Source organism: Delphinapterus leucas, chromosome 12 (genome assembly GCF_059928025.1).
Source record: "Delphinapterus leucas isolate spDelLeu-1000000601 "Yukka" chromosome 12, BTC_Dleu_Yukka2, whole genome shotgun sequence".
In the NCBI taxonomy this organism is placed as follows: domain Eukaryota; kingdom Metazoa; phylum Chordata; class Mammalia; order Artiodactyla; family Monodontidae; genus Delphinapterus; species Delphinapterus leucas.
This window is the reverse complement of record NC_143140.1, coordinates 27,303,311-27,324,911: the sequence shown is the minus strand read 5'-3', so window position 1 is coordinate 27,324,911 and position 21,601 is coordinate 27,303,311.

Here is a 21,601-nt window from a genome sequence, read left to right as displayed (position 1 = left end):
GTTTCTTAGGATGGCGTATAGACCCCTTCCTCAACTGGCCCCTCTAACGTTGTATTTCCTGATATTTTTCTTTCACCCACCCTCCACTTTTGTGGAGCCGGGGAAGGGAGGAGAATCTGAGAGATTAACTATATTATTTCAAGTGAGAAAGCATTTAGCTAAAGGAACTGTTTAAATTATTACACTGAATAGAGTTTAAATTAATACTTCTTTATATTATCCTGTGCATAGACACGTATACAAAGATTAATACCGTTGTAAACGGAAAAAGAAGTTACATTTTCTTTGCACATCTGAGTGTGGTATGGTAAATTTGCTACCTATTAGAGATGACACTGGAAGAGACTGGGGACGTTTGGATAATTTGGGAAATTGCCTAATATAACAGCTGATATCTTTGCAGTTTAAGATCTCAGGGAACAAAGTTTAAGAATTTCCTCAAAGACAAAGAATTATGTTTTTAACAGATATATTAAAATTTTTATTTACTGTGGTAAGAGTACTTAGCATGAGATCTACCCTCTTAATAAAATTCTACGTGTACAATACGTTATTGTTGACTGTAGGTACAATGCTGTACAGCAGGTCTCTAGAGACTATTCATTCATCCTCTTAACTGAACCTTTGTGCCCGTTGATTAGTCACTCCCCACTTCCCCCTCCCCCAGCCACTTTAACAGCTTTATTAATTACAAGTTTTACCCCTAGACAAATAGACCCACTCATAGTGGCCTCAACACCAGAAATGTTTTGTCTCATAGTTCTGGAGGCTGGAAGTCTGAGGACAAAGTATCAGTAGCGTGGGATTCTTCTGAGACCTCCCTCCTTGGTTTGTAGATGGCCATCTTCCTGTGTCTCCAGGTTAGTCTTCTCACTCTGCGTGTCTGTGTCCTAATCTCTTCTTCTTATGAAGACATCAGTTATATTGGATTAGGGCCCATCCTAATGACCACATTTTTATCTCTAAATACAGTCACATTCAGAGATACTGAGGTTTACAACTTCAACCTATGAATTCTGGGGTGATATGGTTCAGCCCATAACAAAAACAACTCAAACCTAGATAGCCTTTCCAACTCAGATTTTGTGAACTTTTCCTTCCTACTGCTTTTGCCACACTGACAGAGTGTATGATAACCCTGGGAGACTAATGAGAACGTTAGCCGGAGGTGATTAGCAGAGCTAAGGTCCATACCATTCTCATCACCTAGAGGAATGAAACACAAACGGTTAATTGTTATTATAAATTTTTCGAAAGGGGCTGTAATGAGCAAGGGGATGGTTTTAGTCATTGCTTTCTGCTTCGTGAGCATCTCATCCAGTTTATGACATTAATACCGTCATTGACTAGGGCCTCATCTATTATGGTAAATCCCTGCAAAAGTGCAAAGGCCAACATTCCATATGTCTCAGAATAAAAGACAGAGGTATGTCAATGATGGAGACTTTTTCTTCTCCAGGAAATACCTCTGATGAATAGGACTGCATCAGCATGCTGTGCTTTTTGGGAATGGCTAATGAGGAATTGTGATGCAATGTCTGGGTCTGCTTTCACAGTATGAGCAAGATGCTTTGGTTGAAAACAGCAGACAATGTATAAGAGGGAAAATGGATCAGCTTCTTGTTTTCTCCTGGATTACTTTTTTATTCAAACCCCACCAAACACTGAGGATATTTTAGATCCTGAAACCAGCATGTTTAATAGCAATAAAAAGGGTAATAAAAAATGGAACCAATAATTGTTTATTTAGTGTCTATGTATATGTGCCAAATACCATGCTGAGAATGTAAAGGATACAGGGAAATTTAAGTCTCTGGTTCCCTATTATTCCTCAGATTCAGTATTTACATTCCAGTTGGAGAAACAAGATGCATATGAGGAAATTTAAATACAGTAACAGCCTGAAGCACAGCAGATAAGATAATAAATAATTATTGCTGAAGGAGTGGAATAAACACTAAAGCAAAGAAATTTTGTGGAAGAAGAGGTTCTTTCCAGCCCTGTGGGTAAAAGAAGGCTTAACCAGGGAGAAGAAATGCGAGCTGAAAGGAAAACAAGAAATGTCTGGAAGAAAAAAAAATAGATTTTTGAAGGCGATTATTAGGAAAAAAATTGAGTCTTATGCCAAGTTCTAGTAGAACTGAAGTACAAGTACATACATTAGGCTACATTAGATTTTATCCTGGCATGGAAAAGTCACTGAAGTTTTGGAACAAGAACACAAGGTGATGAGATTGCCATTTTAGGAATAGTTCAGACACTGTTATACCATGCTTATGTGTGGAGTGACTAAGAATCTGAAATATGCAAGGTGGTATAGAAAAAGGAGGGTAAAATGGAGAGAAACCAAAAATAAAGGCTGGGATGAACTTGGTGAACACTACGATGATGTGAGGGAGAGGGAAGAGCAGAAGGTGATGCCTGGGGTGTTAAGCCTGGGTGAGCCTGGGGACCTGGGGGAGAGTGACGACATTAGTGATGAGTGATGACATGAGTGACTTGGGGAGTAAGGAGAGAACACTGTTTCTCTCTGAGAGGATGAAGAGCTTCCTAGATGCGGCTGGCTGGAAGCTCAAGAGGGAGTATGCTGTGGGTAGTTGAAGATGTAGCTTTGAGAGGCAGGAGAGCAGCTAAGGCTAGAAGGACACAGTGAAGGGTCATCTTTATAGAAGAAGAAAGCAAAACAGGGAATTTAACAGAAACAGGCTAGAAAAAGTAAAATTTGAAAATAGAAACAAATAACACTTTAGTTATTAGCAGCTGGAATTTTCCCTTTTCGTCCATCTGAGTGTGTAAGTAAAAGTATATATATCTCCACTTTAAAGCAAATAAAGGCAATCTGGACTCTGATATATGCGACATTTAGAGGAAATTATGTATGCTGATTTGTATCTGTGAATGAGCACAAAAATGGCGATAATTTTTATGACTCAAGTAATCATGTTTTGGGAGGGTGAAAGGAGTATGATAAACAGATACGAGATGCCTCTGTGAATCAGATAAGACAGACGTGATACTGCTATCACCATTGTCAGTGTGATGGCCATTACTACAGTGGGTCAGGTACTCAATTACACATAACATTTTTAGGTCCCATTAAAAAAATAACTTATCAAAAAGTCAAGCCCGTGTTCATAAACCTAAGACATTATGTTCTGACTTTTAGTACACTTAGAGAATTTGATGATTTGGAGTTAAACACAAGCCACTTTAACAAGTGCTTCCTGAACATATGCATGACACTGATGGGGGTCATGGAAGTCTACAAAGATAAATTAGACACTGCCTCCCTCTGGGTGTAAGGAAACAGTACACATTTATTAAGTACTTGCTTAACATGAGCCAGGCACTCTGCTCAGCCCATGCTAGCCTTCACCATATGCGTTATTTTATAATCCAGTGGAAGACGAGACATATCCAATGACCTAAAATCAGCTAAGCCTCGACAAGTAAAATGATAGAGGTTGGCATATGAAACAAGGAGAATAATTGCAGCTGGGAATATCCAGGAAAACTCTTTGTACAAGGTAATAGCTGAGTTGGACTTTGACACATGAGCAGGAAAAGGAATATTTTTTAATAGGACCATCCAAGTGACATGAAGGCAAAATCAGTTGCTCAAATGAGTTTTCGGCCTGTTAATATCAGACATAGGCAAAATCACTGAAAAGTTATTTTATTTAGTCCCTCAGTTCTAAGTAAATGGCCAAATACACTGACATCTTAGATGAAATGCTCTGAAAAATTTTGTGTGCAGATATGAAATAAAATTGGATTTTTCAGTACTGAAAGTATTTAGAAGAGATTCTTTGATCTGTGGTTGGCTGTTTGTGGTTGGTAAATGTGATGGTTAAGTCAGTGGTTGACAGGGGCTAGTGGGGAGGGAGGATGAATAGGTAGAGCACAGAGGATTTTTTAGGGCATTATAACTATACTGTATTAATACAACATTGTAAAGCAATTGCACTCCAATAAAGATGTAAACAAAAAAAAAACTATACTGTATGATACTGTAATGGTGGATCCATGTCATTATACATTTGTCCAAACCCACAGAATGTACAATACCAAGAGTGAAACCTAAAGTAAACTATGGAATTTGAATGATTATAAGTCAATGTAGGTTCATCAGTTGTAGCAAATGTACCACTCTAGTGGAGGATGTTAATAAACGGGGGCAGAAGGTATATGGGAAATCTCTGTACCTTCTGCTCACTTTTGCTGTGAATCTAAAACTGTTCTAACAAAGAAAGTCTATTAAAACAACATAAAACAAAACAAAAAACTAGGAGAAGTTCCGGGGAAGTCAAAGTGCCGAGAGCCAGTTGCAATGCAACATGGCTGTGATTTGTGAGCTCGGCAGTGGCATGGTCACAGAGCAGCAGGTAAATGCACAAATGTGACTCTAGCATTCACACTTTCCTATTTTTGTTTTCTATTTTTCAGTTGGCTCTTCCTTCCACATTCTCCTGAATAGGGTTTAAAACAGGAACAATTTATCTCCACACCATACAAATACAGTTGGGGATAAAACACTTAAGTGAGGAAACAATGAGAATAATTTAGATAAACATTTTTAAGACCAGATAATTTATTTTTTTCAAATGCCAAGGTAACATTTATTTAGCTAGACCAGCACATTCTGTAGGGATACAGGGCAGAGGAATTTAGACAAACGTTGCAAATACCAAAATGCATCATACAAGACTGTCAGGGAACCTTGATGGAAGCCCCATGAAAGCACTGAACAATACAGAGTAGTAGTTGTGTGATCCTCCTAAGCTCATTTAGAAATCAATCTTTGCTGATAAATAGAAACACACTCTCCAGTATTTCTAGCCCAATTTCATTTCGGAGGAGAAGGAATCTGCTTGTCACTTTGCAGCCCTCACTGGGAGGCACAAATGAGAGTGTCCACATCTGGAACCCTGTTCCATGGTCATTGTAATCGTTGTGTGATTGCTCATATCAAATGGCATAGGTGAATAGCCACTGTATCTTTTTAAAGTACTTTGATGATGTGAAATACCACTTATTAAACATTAAAAGTGCAGGATACAAAACTGTATATAGTATATGATATCTATTTTGTAATATGTTTGTGGGCTGAGTTTTTCTAGGCTTCATTAGTCTAGCCTATGTGTGCAAATGAAGTCTCATGAATGCCTGTGTCACAAATTTTGCTGTCCATTGCCTCAATTTGTATAATTCAGCCTCACTGGCTGTGCCTAGGAGTTCCTGAAGCTGTCTCCTATGAACTTACGAAGAGTTCTGTCAGTTTTGTTTACTTTAGGTTGCTTTGTTGGTATTGAGCGGCTATAGAGTTCAGGGTACTCAGCTTAGATTCAGGCTGGGATTATACACATACAAATCCAGATGCACACAGAAAAATAACGAGACGAAAATATACTGTTTTCTCCATGTCATGAGATTATGGATGGATTTTTTTGTATGTTTTTTGTATTTTCCTAATTATTTTCAATAAACCTGTTGTGCTTTTAAAGAAGAAAACTAGATAAAGAAGAGGAGAAAGGGAGAGGAGGAGGAAGGGTGTGGTGGAGAGAGAAAGAGAGAAGGAGAGGGAGATTGAGAAGAAAAGGCAGAAAGTAAACCTCACCTTTTGGATCAAGGAAATTATTTTATGAATTATGTTGAAAATGCAACAAAGTCATAGACTCTTTCCACATTAGAGGTTACCAGTTGTAGAACTATACACGGAACTGCTTGCAAGCTCAGTGATTGGGTGGGCTGCTTGGAAACTCAGTGACTTGCTGAGAAGCTGGAGAACTAACAGTTGTTGCCTACCACTCTGCAACTCTGAGGGAAAAGCAAGTCCTTTTGCTCCTGTGGGTCTATCTTTCCTATCCGTAAAACAGGAGACTTGAGCCAGGTCTAATAGATTTCTTGCAGCTCCATCATGTGGGACCATAATTCTGTGAGCAGCCACATTCACTGAAGCCCCATAAAGATGGTGTGTGGATTGAGGGTGTCTGAGAATCCTACCTGGACTAGGTAGAATGGGAGTCTGGTTTGAGCAAACACAGGTGACAGTGGATGTGAAACGAATGGTGTGGGTTTCCTGGAAAATGGCTGGAGATTTGTGGGACTAATAGGAGCAAGTGAAGCTTAGCAGTGTGTGTAGGAAAAGATGTGGGTGAGCAGACTCCTGGAGCAGTGGGAGACTGGAGTGCCTGCGTGCTTCTGGCCAGTCTCCTATCTTTCCTGTTCAGCTCAGGAAAGATCTGGAAAAATGAGTATAGGTGGAGGATCCCCAGGCTGCCCCTTGCAAAGGAGCATTATTATATATTAGCATTTCCTAATTCTAATGATCCCAGTAATCTTTATTTTTCTAAGAAGCCTGACAACTCACTAAATAAATAAATAAATAAATAAGGATTTGAAGTCCACTATCTCTTGTAGTATTAAATACTGCCCTTCTAAACTTGAGTTTAGGTGCCAATGTGACCTACAGAAGGATCGTTCTGTTATGTGGCTCGACATACCTAAACAGTCAGCTCCTGAAGTATTGATGTCTCAGTATTTTTCCATTTCTGAGTCTACAAACTTTATTTCTGTTGTGGGTTGGTGTTCTTTTCCCATGAGAGTAATTATGCACAATCTTTAACTCTAGTTTTTTAAAAATTGAATGGATAAAAGTAAATATTTCATTTGAAATATTAGACAATTTTTCGAAAGCTGATCCCACTCTTCTCTGAAAGTTCAATTTCCTTAAGAAATGTGTATCTTGTATAGCTTAATATTGGCTGCAGCAACTCTTAATGCTGCTGGAATTTGAGGACATTTTGCAGCTCTATAAACAGGATGAGTGTCTGTGCGTGTCTTCCTTTCCATGTGCTCTCCCATCATCATCTAGCTCAGCTCTCTCCAACTCAGGGGACAGCTTACAACAAAAAGCAAGAGGTTGAACAGAAAGACCCTGAGGAGTTAATTTCAACATTAAGAGGCATGTAAATAAAATAGTGCTCTATTATTTTCAGTTTATTTACATACAGTATTTCATTTAAGCAGTTTATATGTGCTGTAATGGATTGGAAAATTTTGCTGATTTGTGTTTAGCAGTTTTATTTGAGCCACCCTCTTTATGTCCCGCATACCTCTTCATTTCCACAATCACCATTCAATGTTATTCCTTCATTTAGTAAATAGATATTTAACGATACAACATGATAGTGTACTAGGTGCTGGAGATACAATAGTAAAAAGACAGATACAGATTCTGTGGGGCTTATAATCAAGTGCACAAGGTAAACTTTCAACAAGTTCTTCCATACATGGTTGGAGAGTGTTATCTAAGAGAAAATAAAGAGGATTTGGGGAGCATAAAACAATGAGTCAGGGATAGTGTAACAGTCAGAGTCCCAACAGAATTCTACTCAAACAATAAGGCAATTTACAGAGGTGTCAACAGGCTTATGTGACCAGTGGATGTTGAGTTATTTAGAGACTAGTATCATGGGGGAGCCTTTATATATTTCACCTGGTGAGAACTAGCATTGAGAAGAGGGCATGGCCACTCCTAGAATCCCGGAGTCAAGGCAGGGGAGGAGCAAGGGCTTCTCTTGTTACAGAATCAAACTTGAGTCCACTCACCCAACATGCAGCAAAATCAAATTACTGACACTGGGCTGTGGTGAAGGAAAGTACGGTGTTTACTGCAAGGCACCCGACATGGGACCAAACAAGGAGAATCGGCAACTCACGCTTGAAAGAACTAACTCCCTGATGGAGTTCAGGGAAGGGTTTTTTTTTAAATTGAAGTATAGTTGATTTACAGTATTGTGTTAGTTTCAGGTGTACAGCGAAGTGATTCAGTTATACATACATATATATCTATTTTTTTCAGATTCTTTTCCCTTATAGGTTATTACAAAATATTGAACATAGTTCCTGTGCTATACAGTAGGTCCTTGTTAGATGTCTATTTTATATATAGTAATGTGTACCTGTTAATCCCAAACTCCTCAGGAAGGGTTTTTAAAGGCGAGATGAGGGAGAGGGTCCCAACGTGCCCGATCAGTTTGTGGACATGCTTCTGATTGGTTGGTAGTGAGGTAACTGGGTGGTATTTTGGGAGTCAACATCATCAACCTTCTGGTTGCAACCTGTCTGGGGTCTATGTGCTGGTGGTCAGCAGTTAACAACTTCTACTTGGTGGGGGTCTTAGTATCTGCAAAACAACTCAAGGATATGGCTCAGGATGTTATCTATAGCCCTTGAGGAGGAACTAAAGGTGTTTTGTTTTGCTTGACTATTTTCCTTTGTTTCTGCATTTTCTCACTTTTCTGATTAAATTTGCTCTTTGTAATTCAGAGAAGACCTAGGGAGCTAAAGCTTTTCTACAGACAAGAGGTTGGGCACACTGGGGTCTGTCTTCAGGAAGGTCCCACAGAGTCCTGCTCAGTTTCACTCTCTTCCCCCGAGGTCTCTCTCTTCTTGCCCTCTGCTTTCCTACAAGTGCTTCCATTGCCATCCCAGCCAGAACCATAGGGCAAGGGAGCCCCAGTGAGGCAGGTGGTCTGTCTGAACCTTCTGGTACACAGAGCAGGGTAGGAAAAAAGGGAAAGGACTGAGGATGAAGGAGAAGAAATGAGGAATCACCATTACAAAGAGCCTCCTTAAGAAACAGATGGTTTCAGTTGAAATCTGAAGAACAAATAGGAATTGGCTAAGCTAGGAATGGGGAAACAGGAGGTCACAAACCTGGGAAATGGCATGTTTGAATGTCCTGATGTGAGAAAGCAAGATATACCCAAGGAACTGAAAACACAGCATAAGGCTGGCATAAAGAGAACCAGGAAAACTGTAGCATGAAATGAAATATATTAATGATTCAGGATTTTATCTTGAGGGTAATGGGAAACCACAGAAGGCTTTGAGTAGAAAATACCCTGAATCAATTTCACACTTTAAACGATTATTCTGACTCCTATGTGGAGAACAGTTTGGAGCAACCAAAAACAGATGCAGGGAGGTCAGCTAGGAAAGTGTGAGAAATGGTGGTGATTAAGGAATAAAAAGAAGTGGACATATTTAAGAGTTATTAAGTGGGTAGATCATCAGGACTTGGGGATTAAGTGGGAATGGATGGTGTGTGATGAGGAGTGTCAAAGATGACTCCCAGGTGTTTGGTTGAGAAGTTGTAAAAACACCGAGAAGCAGCTTTGGGAATTGGACATGAGTTTGTGTCACTCATGGGTGGAGATATCCAGTAGAGAATTGGGTATGTGACTCAGGACCTTGGAGAGTGCCATCTGTGCTAGAGATTCTGGCTTGGGAGTCATTGGCACATTAAAGAAAATCACAGGAGCATGAATGAGATTATCCAGGGACAGAATGTCAACTTAAGGCATAAAACATAGAGCCCTAAGGAATGGAAAGTTTTAAAGATTCTGTTGAGAAGGAGTGAGTTAAAGAGATTGAGAAGCAGCAAAGAAGAAACAAAACCAAGAGCAGCTAAGGGAGCAGAGTGCTTGGAAGAAAGGAAGCCATCAGCTGTGTTGCATTCAGGTTCTGATTATCTTGTGATGAACAACTGCAATGAATTCTTCCTGATCTCATTTCTGGAGTCCTCTTTTTTGGTCTTGACAGACATAGAGATGCAGGAATCATTTTTTGCACATTTTGTTTTTGTTCTATACTTTCCCTTCTCAGGAACTTTTAGGAACTTCAAAACACAAAAAGAAATTCTTACTTCAAGATCTTAAAGATTTCTACTAATTAATTTTCTTCACTTTGGCTGCCTTAGAATGAGTATAATAATAAGAATAGAATAAATACAATAAGAACAGAATAAAATAAGTATAGAGTAGTATTTTTATTACATATATATTATTATCTTTACTACAGGAATAAATGAGGGTGAGCAGCATACAACTAACTAAAAGCCAGATGTGAAATCCAGCAGCACTCTCTGGTTTTATAAAAAGATACTTTCGGGCTTCCCTTGTGGCGCAGTGGTTGGGAGTCCGCCTGCCAATGCAGGGCACGCAGGTTCGTGCCCCGGTCCGGGAGGATTCCACATGCCGCGGAGCGGCGGGGCCCGTGAGCCATGGCCTCTGAGCCTGCGCATCCGGAGCCTGTGTTCCGCAACGGGAGAGGCCACGGCAGTGAGAGGCCCGCGTACCGCAAAAAAAAAAAAAAAAAGATACTTTCATCTTCTGAATGAGAGGGTGAAGAAAGCTGAGGACCAACACTGGAACTTAATAGTCAGAGTAGGTGAACTTCAAAAATACCTTGATTGAGGACTTCCCTGGTGCTGCAGTGGTTAAAACTCTGCGCTCCCAGTGCAGGGGGCCTGAGTTCGATCCCTGGTCAGGGAAATAGAACCCACATGCATGCCGCAACTAAGAGTTCACATGCCACAACTAAGGAGCCAGCAAGCCACAACTAAGGAGCCCGCCTGCCATAACTAAGGCCCAGTGCAACCAAATAAATAAATATTTTTAAAAAACCCCAAAAGACTCCTTGTTTCCACTGCAGGGTGTGTGGGTTCAATCCCTGGTTGGGGAACTAAGACCCCGTATGCCGTGCAGCCAAAAAAAAAAAAAAGGAAAGAAAATTTCTTGAACTGAATAAAAATGAAAATACAACATAACCTAAAAAAATTATGTAAAAAAATGCCTTGACTGGAATGCTTCATAAGTGATGTCGTATCCTTGTCAGGACATTGCATCTTGAGACTCTGATGTCCATCTGTCCTTATGTTGATGTTAATTTTTGAATCCAGTCAGCAGGTTCAATTCTCCACCGTATAATTACTATCTTTTTTCCTTGTAATTAATAAGCAATTCAGGGGAGATGCTGTAAGACAACTCAAATTTAATAAAAATTTCCCCCTAGATTTAGCATCATTGACGGTACTCATCTGAACCAGCCTTTAATATGATGGTTGCAAAATGGTTATTTGCCCGCTCTAGCTCTTCTACATTTTTCTGTCCGCACTTGGCATTTTTACTGTAAGCAAGATCCTGCCATTCTCCCCCATTTATTGATTTATCCTTGACTGATTTATTAGATAAATGAATCACGGATTCCAGTTTTTTTCAATGGTTTATAATTCATTACTGTCCTTAATGATTTTAGTGCCCAAATGATCACAGATATGACCAGTGTGAGCCAGAGGGTTTGCTTCATGTGCCTTGTGACATACCCTATCACTTGCTGAGTACTTCCTTACTTTTTGGCATAAGATTTTCCAGTTTCTTCTTGCACATTTCCAGTTTCTACTTAAAATTCCCAAGTTCTGGAATCAGCCATGTCTCTGAGGAGTCCTGGTGTTTTCTAGTGAGGAATGGTATTAGAGATCAATGCCTGGGTACTTGGTGTGTTCATTGCTACTGGGATGTCTTTGCTTCTAGTCCCTAGTGGGAGATCTAGGAAACATATGCTTGTATATACACATATAAACACACATACTTAAATACACACACACACACACATAAATATACACGTATACATATACAGGCATATACACATACATATACGTATTTTAGAAATTATAAATCACATCAGTACCACCAATTCCAAGTTCTCCACACAAAGTTCTTTTTTACTTTTCCCCATTCCATATTTGCATACTCCTTCTTCCACAATGAAAATCCAGGTTCTCAAAAACATCAATATATTTACTCATTTGTTCATTCCTGCAATGCATCTAAAATAGTTTCAGAATTGCTTTGTTCAAACCATTACAAAAAAACCTACAAAAATAGTTCAGGATTTGTTTTTGGTTATTTGTCTTTGGGTGCCTTTTTGGCACTCTTATCACTCCTAGGGCTGAGGGTATGTGGTTAAATACTGTGATCATATATTGCTCGGATTAGCATTTTATCTCCCACCCTCTTAGGTGTGGTTATGTTATTTATTTGAAATACTGGTAATCTCTTTCAGTTTGCTTTCAGCTTTAGGTTTTTTTCCCTTTCTCCTTCTTGTTGTCTAACTTTATTTTTAAATAAAAAGAACGTTAACGGACTTCCCTGATAGCGCAGTTGTTAAGAATCTACCTGCCAACACAGGGGACATGGGTTCGATCCCTGGTCCGGGAAGATCCCACATGCCGCAAAACAGCTAAGCCCCTGCGCCACAACTACTGAAGCCCACGCACCCTAGAGCCTGTGCACCACAACTACTGAGCCCGCGTGCTGCAACTACTGAAGCCTGTGCGCCTAGAGCCCGTGCTCCGCAACAAGAGAAGCCACCGCAGTGAGCAGCCTGCACACTGCAATGAAGAGTAGCCCTTGCTTGTCACAACTGGAGAAAGCCTGCGCACAGCAACGAAGACCCAATGCAGCCAAAAATGAATAAAATTAAAAAAAAGAAGAACATTAACATATTCCCCAAAGTCAGAACTATACAAGGTATTCTCAGAGAAGTGTCTCTCCCTCTTGTATTCCTTCCACTTCCTTCTTTTCTGCCTTAATATGTAACCAAGTTCATTGTTGTAGTAGATTGAATAATGGCCTCCCAAAAGATATCCATGTCCCCATCCTTGGAAACTATGAATGTTACCTTCTATGGCAAAAAAAGGATCTTCTCAGATGTAATTAAATGAAGGATCTGCAGATGAGGAGATTATTCTGCATTATCTGGGTAAGCCCTAAATTCAATCACAGATTTTTTATAAGAGAGGCAGGAGGAGATTTCATGAATGTACAGAATAGGAGAAGGCAATGTGACCACAAATGCGGTGATTGGAGTGATGCAGCCACCAGAAGCTGGAAGAGGCAAGGAAGAGATTCTCCCCTAGAACCTCGGAAGGGAGGGTTGTCCCTCCTGGAACATTGACTTTGGCTTAGTGAAACTGATTTTGGATTCTGGCCTCGAGAACTCTAAGAGAATAAATGTATATTGTTTTAAGCCACCAAGTTTGTGGCACTTTGCTACAGCAGCCATAGGAAACCAGTATAATTGTCTCCTGGCTTCTCTGCGTTGAGACTCTAAGTACTGTCCTAACTTCCTTCCTGCACCACCCCCCTTCAGCTCACTTCCCCGAGTATTCACTGAACTTCCACTGTGTGTGAGAGGTTAGGCACATAAACATACATACAGCGTGGGTACTTCCACTGTGTGTACAGAGTATGGGGTTTTACCGAGGGGGACATCAATGCTGCTTGGGGCTGAGAAGCTTTGGGAGCGGGAACTCAGGAAGAATGCCCAGGGGAGCTGGTTTTACTGTCAAGCACCATTCCCGCCTTCCTTCTGTACTTCCTCTCTACAGGCTCAGCCCAGGTTTCTGTCCTTGACCTGCCCTTGCTCCACAGACCCATCCTGCTTTCCCTCCTACCACCACACCTGGGATTTGAGTCATGCTTTCCCCTAGGCTATCCACGCATAGTCTGGCTCCTTGGGAGCCTCTTGCTGACCTGCCTCAGTGGTCATCCCCCTCCTTTCTGTTTGACTGGTTTCTGCTTCTACCCAGAACACAGGTGGTACCTTTCCAGACTCATCTGGACCTCAAGAAGGGACTTGGACTTTGGCTTCCTGTGAGGCAGTGTGTTCTCTTACAGATACAGCTGTAGGCAATTTGCAGTCTCTTAGCTCCCGTAGATCTTACCTTCTATCTTCTAGAAACACTAAATATTTTCAGACATAAAGTAATCAGTATGTCTTCAGAAAAGATTGTAAGGTTTGTCATGCCTTCAAGAGAGTAAGTCTTTTTTTATATTTTATCCTATACGGTATCTAGCACAATGCATTGCACACAGTGACCCTTTGAAGACTGTTTTGTACTCACTCAAAAAACAATTCTTTGTTGGAGGATCAAAGTTCATGATCAAGTGAACTGACTGCTCACTGTATCCTGGCAGGGAACGGGTCTCTCAGAGGCCCAGCCAGGATGAAGCAGAGCCTTTGAAGAGGAATGTAGGAAAACAGGCAGGATTAAACTCATGCTGGGAATAAAGGTTGAAAAACATTACCTTAGAAGCAAAGTCACTGGGTGTATTTATTTCAAAGAAAAAGAGCAATGTGGTGATGACTGATGATGAGATGGTTTATGGTATCTGTCTGAAAAGAATTTACCTCCCTGCCTGTCAGTTTGGGGCAGGGAGTCAACGTGATGATGCTAGGGTCTGAAATTCTGAATTTCTGACATCCAGGTTATGGGCAACTACTTCGAGAATCTATGCCTACAAAACAAAAGGAGTGCAAACTCAGCAAAGGTGCTGGAGCCCATACAGCCACGTGGAACAAACCTGTACCTTGAATGTGACACTTCTTTCTTTGAACCTTTATTTTTCTCAAAAGGGCACACCTAGAGTACTGAAAGAGCGATAAGAATAGCAAAGAAAAAAGGAGAGGGGCAGAGGAAAGGGTTTGTATTTACGTGACATGGAAGAAAGAGACCCTGAATATTTTTTAACAAGATGAGAATTTTGTGTTCACAAATTTATAGACGCGATATGCCAAATTCTCAGACTCGTGTTCTCTATTTCTGTGTTCTGGGAGAGAAGGATGGGATGTAGAGAGTGACAAGAAAGTGCTCTTGGGAGCTCATTCTTGTGTTTGTTGAGAGTGTGGTGGTAACCCTGGTCATGCCATCTCCTGGTTCTCCTATTGCGCCGTGAATTTTATGCAACTTGCCATTTGGGAAAAAAGGAGCAACAAACTCAGAGTCAGAAAATGGTCTGCGCGCTGCTTTGCTTTGCTCTCTTATGGTCTTTCCTTTCTCAGCAAATGGCAATGCTTTTCTACCAGTCATTCTCGACATTTCTTACATTCTATCAGCAAATCTTGTTGGCTCTGTCCTAAAAATATGTCTGGAGTTTAATCACCACTCACAAATTCCACCACTACTACCCAGGGCCAGGCAGCCTTGATTATGACTTTAGCCTCCTTACTGGTCTCCTTGTTGTAACCTTGCCTCTTTACAGTCTGTCCTTCAGACAGTAGCCAGAGGGATCCTTGTAAAAATATAAATCATATCCCATGACTCCTCCGCTTGAAGCCCTTTGATGGCTTCTTCCATTTGGCTCAGGATAAAAAATGATTTTCTTCTACAAGGAAGCCTGCAATGTCCTGCATGAACTGGCCGCACCCTATTACCTAGTCCTACTTGCTTCCCGGCTGTTCCTTGAACTCACTAAGTATGTTGATGCTGTAAAGCCTTTGCTGTTCCTTTTTGTCTGTAACATTCTTTCTTCAGAAATTGTTTTGTTGCTTACTTTGCATGTCAAAGCCCTGTGGATATCAACTTACCAATGAAGTATTTCTTGGCAAGAAACATTAACTCTCCCTCCCTAGCATCCCTGTCCCTCTTTCACTGCTTTGTTTATTTCCAGAGCACTTGTCAGCATCTAGTATAGTATTTATTTATTTATTAATTTATTATTTATTTATTTATTTTGCGGTACGCAGGCCTCTCACTGCTGTGGCCTCTCCCGTTGTGGAGCACAGCCTCCGGACGCGCAGGCTTAGCGGCCATGGCTCACGGGTCCAGCCGCTCCGCGGCATGTGGGATCTTCCCGGACCGGGGTACGAACCCGTGTCCCCTGCATCGGCAGGCGGACTCTCAACCACTGCGCCACCCACTTATAAATAAGTGGAAGCCCACTTATTTATTTTTTATTGTCTTTTTCCCTGTTAAATATAAGCTACTTTAGAACTACTTGTTTGTTTTGTTTATTGTTATATCCTCAGCACTTGAGAATGCCTGGCATGTTTTCAGTACTCAACTAAATAATGGAATAAATAATTCCCCATGGAAATGATTGAGTTAGGGACCTATACAACAAAATTCTGGCACGAGAAATTTACATAAGGAATAAAGGAGACAATTTTCTGTTAATGAAATGTATTTAATAATTGAAACATCCTAAGAAATATCAGAGTCTCTGTAAGTCTTTAAAAGGATGACCGATTGCCTTTAAAGTTTTATGATTTACTGTTCAGAAAAGACTCCAACATAAAACTTTAATTCTAGACATTTTAGCAGGTTTTCCTCATAAATCTGGAATTCTTAGGTGACGATGAGTCCAGATAAGGATCAGAATCTCCATCGTTAAATAGGGTGGCATTCAAGTCTCCTCAAGTAGCAGTTACATTTTTTATAATAAGCCTGGGAAGATCTAGGTTGATGGCAGAGCAGTCAGCACTGGAAGTACTGCTGTGCATGTCACCTCTGCAGCAGCTTAATGTCAAAAGCAGGGCAAGTGGCACAGACAGAGGACGATGAGGGCTCTGTTCTCGTCAGTTAGTGTGGTTGGAAAGGGAGTTTGGTTCTGCGAATTCTTTCTTTTTTAAAAAAATTTTACTAGAATATAGTTGATTTACAATGTTGTGTTATTTTCAGGTGTACAGCAAAGTGAATCAGTTATACATATACACAGATCCACTTTTTTTTTAAGATTCTTTTCCATATAGGCCTTACAGAGTATTGAGTAGAGTTCCCTGTGCTATACAGCAGGTTCTTATTAGTTATTGGTTCCGCTTATTTCTTGATTTTCCACAGTTTTCATAGAGTTCCAGATCACAAATATCTGGAAATAGGAGGTTCATCTGCATACAGTTTAGAGATTCTAAATACATGCACTTTAAAGGGTTATCTGTCCATTGGTCCCTTGACATGGTAGAGTCCGGAGTGACTAGCTGTATTCAAGGGATCCTCTTTCTATTTTTTTAAATTTAATTTTTAATGTGGAAATTTGCAAGCATACAATTAGAGTATGACAGGGAGCTGCCATGAACTCGTCACCCAGCTTCAACAATCACCACCTTCACCATTCTTGGAACCCACGTAAGATATCTACATCTTGCACTCAACATGACTTTCCATTTCTGTGTGAATAGTAGATGTTTACATCCTGACAAAACAAAGGCACTGCAGAGGACTGGAAAGGTCAACTGGGAAAAAAAAGTTCGTTCACTTGTGACACACATTGGTTTTCTTTTAAAACAGTTCTACTAGTTATAAATGATGTGTCAGACACAGGTTCACATCCAAAGAGCTACAGCTTAGTGGCTTGTTCTGCTGCGTACAAGAAGAGAAAACGGGAAGTGAAGCCTTAGAAGAATTAGATGCAGAAGGAAAGACTAAGAAACCTTAAAAAAATCATTGTTGTTTTATATACATGGATTATTTATGGTAATGAAAGTAAAAAGTATGATCATTTCAATAGGAAAAGTATGGGATTTTAAATGAGAAATAGAGAATTTAGAGGATTGAAGTTGTCCCTGGAAGCTTCTGGGCCAGAATATACTTTGTATAACTCCCGGCTGTGGGCTGAACTGTATAATGATATACTCTTTAGGCTGGTCATGAAACTACTGGTGTGCTTCCTTACACAGCTGGTTCTATCTAGGTATGGGCCTGATGGAGTCACAGAATAGCAGTAAGTCAGGGTCAGAGACCATGTGGTTGCCTCTGCAGAGGTACTTTTTATGAACAGATCTGGGAAGAACTGGCTTTTGTCTGTATTTAGCATTTTTAAAGGGGGGGAATCTTATAGCTGTAGAGTAACTTGTGAAGCATTTATAGAACTGATTCGCACATAAATAAGGCCAGGTTGTTGAATAGCTTTTTAGCATTTTCAGACTTAAAGAATACCTTATTATTCTATACCAATCAGCCAAGTTTTAATAAGGGTTTATAGTATTGTAAATTGGCATAAAAGCAGACCTATTTTCAGATAACCATAGGGATATTCATTTTATTAGGTCCTAGTAGTTGGCACAGAAAAAATATACTTTGTTATAACTTAACACACATTGTTCATATGATTAGGTAAGGATTTTTTTTTAACTGTAAAACTTTTAAGGGAGAAGGGGGAAGTGTTTTTTTTTTGCAGTATGCGGGCCTCTCACTGTTGTGGCCTCTCCCGTTGCGGAGCACAGGCTCCGGACGCGCAGGCCCAGCAGCCATGGCTCACAGGCCTGGCCGCTCCGCAGCATGTGGGATCTTCCTGGACCGGGGCAGGAACCTGTGTCCCCTGCATCGGCAGGCAGACTCTCAACCACTGCGCCACCAGGGAAGCCCGGGAAGTGTTTCTTAATGTTTTTGTTTTTTTTTAATGATTCTTAAGCTGCCAAACTACATAAGGAACTTTACTAGAGCAAGAAATTTCTCAATTATAATAGGAAATGTTTTAGTGGAACAAAAATTCAGAGATTTTCCAGTAGGGCTTGAAGTTTAATGATGAGGCTCATAATCCCTCCAGCAACAAAGTTCTTTGATTTGGGGAGTCTAGATTTATAGACTGCTTGTTGGCATATGGTGTGGTTGGAAACTTACTGGGCTGAAGTAAGCACATCTGGGTTCTAGCCCTTGCTGTGCAGCTTATTGTGGGAACTTGGATGTGATTTGATTATATAACACGTAAAGATTTAAAAAATTCTTCTTAGCTTCTAAGAAATTTTGAGCTCCCCGGACAGAATTTCCTCTACTACATTTCTCTTTGCTTTCCCTCCCCTACATCTCTCACTTTTTGTCATGCCCACTGTCACTACTACTGTCGCTATTCTTAAGGGGAAATTATAAAATGAAACTGAATACTTAAAAACAGAATGATCAAAGATGCTTATCTCCCAAACTCGAATGTAGTGCTCTTAGGTTTCCCAAACATGGCTTAGATCTGAGGTCTTTTTGTCCACTTAAACCCAGACTTTCAATGTAGCTCCATTTTAAGTACCTGAAGGTGAAACAACGAAAGTGTCTGAGTGTTCCTGATAAAAAGAGAGAAAAAAGCAGAGTGATTTTGTTTTTATACTTGTGGAATTTGTCATCAACTCATCTTAAAGAGTCAGGATGACTCTTGAACAAATAGCAACCCTACCCACATGGAAATACAGTCGCATCAGTGTTCTGGAAACTAATACCTTTAGATGAGAGTCCCTTTCTCTTGGGAACGGGGGAGTGGTCCAGACGTCTTTGCAGGCTTTACCACTAATCCTGCCCACATCCAGTGGAGAGTAGAACTTAAGTATAATTAGCGGTCAATGTGCTTCTGGTATGGCTGAGTAAGCTTCTAGGAGACTGACCCTTCCACAAACAACAACTATAAACTCTGGGAAAAATACAAAGATCAACCACATAAAGGCACTGGAGAAAAGCACAGCAGAAAAACAAGGCAGGGAAGTTAGCATGTGAACAAAAGGAATGATACAAGGAGAGTTTCCTGAATTTTGTGGCTTATAACGTGAGGGCAGACTCCAGTCACTGCTGCATAAGGTGACTAAAACTCTTACAGAAAACTTGCAGTCCTGTTGTCTAAAAGACAGATTTCAGGCAACCAAGAGCCATTGGAAAGTGAGGGTGGAATTGCAGGAAGGTGAGAACCAGAGAGAGGAGACGCAAATTCTGTGTATACAGTTTGCCCAAACCTCTGATCTATCCCTGAATTACACATGTGCATGGTAAACTGCAGGCAGACCACTTAAGGATTAAAAAGCTGAGTAGGATTTGAGCTGCTTTCCAAGGCACCGAATGTACAGTTTTAGTTCAACCAAGTTAATTGACTTCTAGACCAAAAAATTCAACACTCACCAGAGGACTATAACAGAACTCAGTCTCCACAACTTATCATTCACAATGTCCAGCTACAATTCAAAAGTTCTTGTTGAAGAACAAGAACATGTGTACCATTCTCAAAAGAAAAGATGATCATTGAGCACTGACCCTGATGTTGAAAATAGCAAACAAGGATTTTAAAGTAGCTCTTATAACTATGCTCAGTAACATAATGGAAAATATGCTTGAAATGATTGAAAAGATATAAATCCTCAGGAGAAAAATAAAAAGGTTTACAAAGAACCAAATGGAAATTCCAAAACTGAAATATACAATATCTGAATAAAAAATTTGATTGGATGGACTTAACAGTACAATGGAGATGACAGAAGAAAGAGTTGGTGAATTTGAAGATAAATCAAAAGAAAATTAGTGTCAGTACTCTTAACTGCTTACAGAATTTACTATAATCTTATATTTTCATCTCCAAACCATGACTTAAAATTATCTTTGCAGAACTAACGTTAGCTCCATTACCTTAACTAGAGAATATGCCCTGCCATTCATATGGAAAGAGAATAATGATTCAAAAGAACCTTAGTGCAGTCAGTATATACCAATTAACCAATCAACTAGAGAGGTTGATATCTGTTTCTCATTATAAAATCATTCAAGTCCTTCTAGGATTTTAATGATTTACTACTTTAATTGGCATGAATGTTGATAAAATGTAATCATTTTCCAACTAAAACCCCCTATCGTACTTAACTTTTAGCTCTTGGAACATTTTACAGTAATGAGTCCCAGGTACTAACAATAGCTGAACTTTATTGATCACTTATGTGCCAGGCACTATGCTTGGAGTTTACATCATGTACTCCTCAAAACAATCTTAACAAGTCGGTATCATTTTAATGCTATTTTTAGAAATGAAAAAACTGAGGCTTTGTAATGTCACCTTACATGTTGTCACATAGCTAGTAAATGATGTCAGAATTGAAACCCAAGCTTTCTGAAGCCAAAGATCACGTGCTTCACTTTTATATTATACTGCCTCCTCAGGTCTTATCCATTTTGTAACCAGAGCAGTCACAGTAGCAATAATGAGACTGTACAACCATTAACACACATGAATTAAAGCTGTGTCTTTTTTTTTTTTTTTTTCGCGGTCCACGGGCCTCTCACTGTTGTGGCCTCTCCCGTTGCAGAGCACAGGCTCCGGACGCGCAGGCTCAGCGGCCATGGTTCACAGGCCCAGCTGCTCCGTGGCATGTGGGATCTTCCCGGACCGGGGCACGAACCTGTGTCCCCTGCATCGGCAGGCGGACTCTCAACCACTGCGCCACCAGGGAAGCCCAAAGCTGTGTCTTTAATTGTAAATGATTCAACCTTTGTCAGTTATTTAAATTTAATCTACACCAATACCTTCCAAAGGCCAAACACTTAATGAGGTGTGGCTAATGACTATAAAAAGTACTTGTCTTCATAATGTTTATACATTATTTCAGTGTGAACTCTCCTTAGGATAAACAGGGATTTTTGAACCGTTTATCATCTCCAGGTTATCTGTAACAATGCTGCTTTTGATTTAAGGGCTACCAAATACATTAATTGTGATGATTAATCTACAGTGTATTTACAATACAGAGTACCTAATAAGAATTTCATGTTATAGTCAATTTTAATTTAAACACAGTTAACGGGGTTCTCTGCGCTCTTGTGGAAAAAATTCTGAGACTACTTTGGTTTAATATTTAAAAATATTTGAAAATTATTTGAATTGGTTTAATATTTAATATTTAAAAATATTTGAATTACCTGTTAAAATAATCCATGGTATGTTAAAAAATTTAATAGTCTTTACAATTTCATAAATACCAATAATATCCTGCCCCTTTTCTTCCTACCTCTCGGCCCACTTTCCAGAAGTCCATCCCCTTAACCCTTTTAGCTATTTTCTCTGGCATTTATCTATCTTTTCTGAACAATATGGATATTTCGTTATTTTAAAAATTTATTGAAAACATAGTCTATTGAACTTATCCCATCAGTGGAGAAAGGCTATTTGTGTGTGATTGGGGTAAGATAATAAATTTCTAAAAAGCCAAATTAGGGCTTCCCTGGTGGCTCAGTGGTTGA